Source organism: Mchenga conophoros, linkage group LG14 (genome assembly GCF_057382185.1).
Source record: "Mchenga conophoros isolate Kocher_MC1m ecotype Shallow Benthic linkage group LG14, M_conophoros_male_GT1.1, whole genome shotgun sequence".
NCBI lineage: Eukaryota > Metazoa > Chordata > Actinopteri > Cichliformes > Cichlidae > Mchenga > Mchenga conophoros.
The window spans coordinates 31,103,580-31,109,778 of record NC_140539.1 but is presented as its reverse complement, the minus strand read 5'-3'; the positions used below and the strand labels follow the sequence as shown (position 1 = coordinate 31,109,778).

Below are 6,199 nucleotides of genomic sequence, written 5' to 3'. Positions count from 1 at the left end.
CTGTTACAACCCATCATGCCCGCAGGCCTTGCTAATGTGGCAGAAGGAATATTAAATGTTCTGGTTGATCCCACTTTTAGTCAGGCGCATTAGGGGGCACTAGTATAAATAGTGGCCATCTGAGCATCCCCGAATCGTGTACCTGTTATCTCCTTTCGGTCACCTGACTTCTCCCGGTGTTACAGGTAGGAGCTGCGTACATGTTGTTGTTGCCTCAGCCTGAATTGGCAGTACTCATGTTGGTTGTTGTTTGTGTTACAGAGATCACCCGTGGATTACCTTCCTGAAGCCTCCATCGTGGCTGGTATGTGTTTATTCGGTGCAGGGCGTACATTATTTCACTCAGTGGTAAACCAATGTTGTTTATAGGTCGTAGGTGCAGAAGCCTCCTATGATCCACTGTGTTAATAAATCGGGTGACGCCGTTTAATTGGTACGTAACTCTGATTTTTCACAATCTGTCTTTTATTGTTTTCTTTTCTAGTAAACACTCATTATGTATTGCAGGAAGTGTGGGCCTTAGTGGGCGGCCAGTAGCTTTACAGCAGGGCCGCTACGCCTTTTCTATTCTACGCTCAGCTAACAGAACAGAAGTGCTGCTGCTTTGCCTTCCTTTTCCTGTTTGGGATTTTCTTTTCCCTGTTGCTGCCAGTTTTATAGAAGTGGATAATTCAGAGAACAGTGGCGCCATACATGCCAGATATGGAAGCCTGCGGACGTGCATGTTAATTGACCGAAGTATCCAATTAGAATTGTCGGACGGATGACGATTTGGAGTGATATTGTGATGCCGTCTGCTTCGAGCACAGGGTTAATTCATTCCAATGTATATTTGGTTTTTGAATGTTTTGATTTGTAACCTTTTGTTTTTGCTTTGCACCACTGGAAGGAGGCCCGTTTTCTAGCTACTTTTCTATCACCAGTGTGTTCTGTGGTTGGGCTAGCCACAGGGGGTGTATATCGAGTTTGTTTTGAATCCATTATAGTTTTCTTTTGTTTCTTTTATTTAGATGCAGAGGGCCTGAAGTGGAAGTGACTGGGGTGTCTTGGTGGTGGGACCCTTGGTGTACTACACACCTTTGTTTGAGCTGCACTAGAGTGTGAGTGTGTGACAGTGTGCTGCACATTTATCGGTGGATTTTCTCTTTTTTTTTATTCGTCCTCATTTGGCATCTCTGTCACCCACTGGTAAGCCTCTGCTCTGAACTTTTTAGAATATATGTATATTGATCCACCTGTTAATGCTTTTATGGGATGTTTTAAATAGTTGTTAATAAACTGCTATTTATTTTATCCTTGAACCACGTCTCTGTCGTGGTCAGCAGTGGCAATACACCGGTCAACATATTGCCACTACCGGCTGTGGCACAAAGCAACCTGCGTATGGATCTAAACCCGTTGGGCATGCTGCATGTGCTTTGAATGATTTAAACTGCCAGCTCAATCTCATTCTTAAAGAACAGTGGAAATTGGTACCCTAGAGTAAATTCAAAAGAGGAAAGGCATGTAGCAGAAGAGGTAAGAGAGTTATGAGGGTACTAGATCCGAGATAGCTTTCGGGACAGGTGGGTGGGTTATGGGAGATAACAAAACGGGGAGCGATTTCTAGCTTTTGATTGAGTCTTTAAGTCTGACCATTTGTTTGAGGTTAAAAACTGGAGCTTAGCCTGTTAAGCACCAAGGAGCTTTCTGGGCTTCCAGCTCAAAAATGATATGCCCAAAATGAATGGAGCAGTCTCTCAATTACAAACTGTATAAACTAGTGATGGGAGCCGGCTCTTGTGGCATGGCTCCCAAAGAAGAGCCGGTTCTTTTGGCTACCAATTGGCTCTTAATTTATTATCATCTGTAGCCTCATATTTTATCTTTACTTGGCAAATATGAATGATTTGTGTGTTGATAAAACCTTTTGCATTTAGCGTTTTTATGAGAAGCCTTATAATTCCCTTATTTTGTGTATTTGTTCTGTTACAAAAGCAGGCATTCTTACATTTGTGTAATATTTTAATTAAACTTTTAATTTTGATTTAACACAAAAACAAAACAGAAATCCACAGAACCAAACTTAGTAGCCAAACTGTATGTCCTCAGTGCAGGTTGACATTCAGAAAAATCAAATGCCTCAGCTTGGATTGGCTGAATCTCTTCTCGGTTAGCACCTGCTTCTTCTTTAAACTGCAGTCAGGTGCTGCTTCATTTACGGGTGTCAGTCATATTTGCGTGTTTTTGTGACGCACTTGCACTCTCCTCCTCACCGCTGTCTACTGTCTTATTCTAAAACTGAGGAGTAGTGATGTGCAGAGCGATCCTGAAATATCGATACTTCCATTACCCATGGTTCATGTTGCAGGATAAATTCCGATATGAAAATGTCAATATCTATGTTGGGTAGATAGCTTGGACTGGGAGGACTGTAAGGTGCTAGTTCAGATTTGCCGCTACCACTCCCCGGAGTGTCGGCCAGAACACTGCTCAAGGCCCGGATGAATGTTCAGAAGGGAGACAATGAAGACACTGAGGATAGTGCAGACTTTTGTATTGACTTGATGTAACAGAGTTAGAAAATAGCTTAATGAATTTCCTCAAAATTGATGTGCTTTGTGAATAGTTGGAGCCACCTGGTGGACAAACACAGCAACTGCAACTGTTAAGGTTCCAAATTGCTGCACAGCGCATGCCTCAGCAAAGGAAAAAAACTCCCAAGCTGGTGGTAGGTGCTAGTGAGCGATACTGTTGTCAATTTTGTAATTGTATTAATGAAAACACTCTCATAGTGGTAATTGTCAACATGTATTTTGATTGTAAGCAGTACTAGCATGTATCCTGAAAGTTACAGGCATTTTGATGCATGGGTAGTAACTTTATTCACGAGTAGCATTTTTAGTTAGCATGCTAAGCTAATACTCGTTAGCTAGTTGGGTGCTTTTTGACTTGCACTTAGCTCTAATGCTTCTCTATGAGATTGTAATTGCTCTAATTCTTTTTAACAGAACTGAATGTTGCAGTTGCTTTGCACATTGTTAATGAAGACTGTGTGCTGTTTTCTTTGTACCAGGTAGGCGCTGTTAAGTATAAGTTTTAATTGATGCTGTTGTATAGGAAAAAAAAAAAGATGAACAATGATGATTGTTTTATAATAGAAAAGCTGTTTTTATATGTTATTGTTGTTGTTGGTTAGGAAAAAGGAGAAAAATAAATAAATAATATTGCTACTATACGATCACAGGTTTGGTTTCAGCTAGAACTTTTAAAAGAAAGACTTTGTTGATGTTGTGTTGTATAAATATATCTTAGTCATTTGTTAAGTGTTATGTTTGGAAAGAAAAGGAAAAAAACTCCCAAGCTGGTGAACTGAATGTTGCAGTTGCTTTGCACATTGTTAATGAAGACTGTGTGCTGTTTTCTTTGTACCAGTTGCCAGAATAAAGAGGGAGCCCAGAGTAAGGGCAAGTCCAGCGTTGCAGTGCCGTCCTTTCTACATGGGCATATCACACCACTTGCACAATAGACTCTCAGAACAGCAACAGCTACATTTACACAGTTGAAGGTAACAGGGATTGTCAGAGGAGCAGGTATTGCATACAGGCTTAGGTGCGTGGGCATGTGTGTGTGTGTGTGTGTGTGTGTGTGTGTGTGTGTGTGTGTGTTCTGTTGCTCATTAACGCACACTTCTCACGGAATGACAACTTCTCTGCTGGTAATCTGGAGCAGAAAAGCTCAGGTGCCTTGCCCACGTTTCTCCCTGCCCATAGTCTCTCTCATACAAAGCGGTGGGGTGACCTCTAATGGCCACTCTAAAAAACTACAGGTGAACTAACAACTGAACGGAATAAAACCGTATGTGGACTGCTCGTATCCTCTTAGCATGCTCTGATGACTTTGGTCCCAGCCATTTACATAGCAGATCAAGCTCCTCTCTTGACGTCAGTTTTAAGTCCTCTGTAGAACTGTGGAAAGATTGCTTCCAGGCCCAATAATTTTCTGGCTGATCGTCGAACCTTAACAGCCCAGAGCTTATCATCTCTTGCCGTATTAGATACTTGGCCAAGTCTGTGGTCGATGATGAAGTGGGCTCGTCAGTCCTGGCAGCACCTGTATGAGACTGAGGCGGTTGGTAGCTACTGCTGTATGGTCTCATATCATGTGACTGTGTCTGGTGTCTGTAGGTATCCCTGGATGGATTTAAGCTGTGTGAATGTTCTTGCTTGAACGGGGCTGTCCTGCAGGGGCTTTGAGTACGAGGGTAATAGGGAGTGGCATCTTGACTCAATTTGGATGTTCTCTGAACAGGCAAGTTGTATTTGCTGATCTCATCACTGTCGACTGGTAGTTGGTGCATCAGAGTTGGCATGAGTTCTGGTAGCTGTGTGTTTTGGTGAGGTTCAGGACTTGGGTTACGCTCAACGTATTCACTTTTCAGGCTAACCCGATCTAACTCCCCAAATTCGTTTTCAACAGCTGCTTCAAGAACATTCGCTTCAGCAATGGCAGCTGCAGCCGCGCTCTCAAGCCTCAAGGTATGCAAACTGGCTTGCAGCTCTGCTCTCTTCCTAGCAGCCTCAGCTGCTGCTTTTTGTTGTTCTTCCTCAATATATGCTTGTGCTTTTAACATATCTGCCTCTTTTTGTGCAAATAGTGCTTGAGCACGTGCAGCCTCTGCTTTTGCCCGTGCTCTGGCTGCAATGGCACTGGCTGAAGAGCGCTGACTGGCACGTGAGGTGTTGGAGCATATTGACCGCGTCTCAAGCGTGTCGTCATTACTATCCATCGTAGCTTAGAAGAAACAGAAGAAACTGTGTTCAACGCAGATCCACTTTTCTGTAGGTAGCCGTGTTGGGACGATGCCTTTTTACTATTCTGCCCTCACTAGGGTGTAAAGCTGGTTTCTAGCTTGGCAGATAGCTAACAGGTCCACAATAAACATCCAGGAGTCAGCGGATACGTTTTAGATGTTTACTGTTGAAGCACTGTAAAACTGGTACAGAAACAAAAATAAAATATTACATTTCTGCTGTAATTGCATTTTCTTTACAACATCAAACATTAAGCCATGCACTACAATGTATATAACACATAAACACAAACTTATCCAAACCCTTTCACTGGTTATCAGGCTCACGCATTTAGCGATTAGCTTAATGCTAACATTACATGGGAAATCCCATAGACGGGCTAACGTGTTAGCATCGCTGCCGTTTTTCCTCACAAAAGGAAGTTTTCCACACAAACCTCTAAACTGCTACACAAAACTATCGCGGGAAAGCTTACAAAACAGATAGCAACTACTTACAGGCATGTGCTCTCTCAGGCTCAGCAAGAAAAAGTGAACAAAAAGTGGAACAGACGACAGTTTGTCTAAAGGACTGTTTTTCACTGGTGAGATACTACGGCAAGTCTGCTGGTACAAAAAACACACACCCAGATGATCATGCCTGCCTTAAAGGGGCAGCACAACCATATTAAGGGATACGGGGGCAAAGCATTCTGTAGCGCGGCGTGGAGTTGTGCCTTTCTCTCAGCAGTCGTATTGTGGCTCTGATTTGTTGGTGTGGGGAATTAAGATGAGTATTTTGCGCATGCTGCTTCACACTGTTACCTTGACCTCCCCCTTCGTATCGGGCGCAGTGCGGGTGGGGGTGCAAGATCAGCTGCCAATTGAAGGTATTGATCTTATTCTGGGAAACGACTTGGCCGGGGGAAAGGTGTTTCCAGCCACTCCTGAAGTCACTGATTGTCCTACTCCGGATTTTTTGTGTCATACCTCTTCTGGACTTGGTGACTCTACGGTTTTTCCAGCATGCGTGGTTACACGTGCTCAGGCTCATCTCCTGGGTGACGAGGTGGACATATCCGAGACGTTCTTGAATGGGTCTGACGCACATAATAGCCATTCCCCGGAGGTTGACGGTGAGAAACCTAGGGTTTTTAATGTAGTATCAGAGGACTTGTGTTTGGCAGTGAACAGGGAGCAGCTCGTTGAGGCTCAACAGTCTGATGATACGTTGTCTGCCTGCCGATCTGCTGCCCTGCAGCAGGTGGCTGTACCTGGTCCTGCGTCCTACCAATTTGACCACGGGGTCCTGTTGCGCAAGTGGACTCTGGCGACTGGGTTAGAGGGTGAGGTGGTCACTCAGGTTGTGGTGCCGACGGAGTACCGACCCCAGGTCTTGAGTCTTGCCCATGAGCATCACCTGTCGGG

At 43.9% G+C, this 6,199-nt stretch overlaps 1 long non-coding RNA gene across 1 annotated transcript; it reads right to left on the bottom strand.

The window, feature by feature from the left end:
• Positions 1–4,939: 4,939 nt before the first annotated feature.
• LOC146560083 (uncharacterized) lies at positions 4,940–5,381 on the bottom strand. Its single transcript, XR_014888203.1, has 2 exons — positions 5,291–5,381; positions 4,940–4,975 (listed from the first exon to the last, which is right to left on the bottom strand). It is a non-coding gene; the product is annotated as an uncharacterized LOC146560083 (long non-coding RNA).
• Between the last annotated feature and the right edge of the window lie 818 nt (positions 5,382–6,199).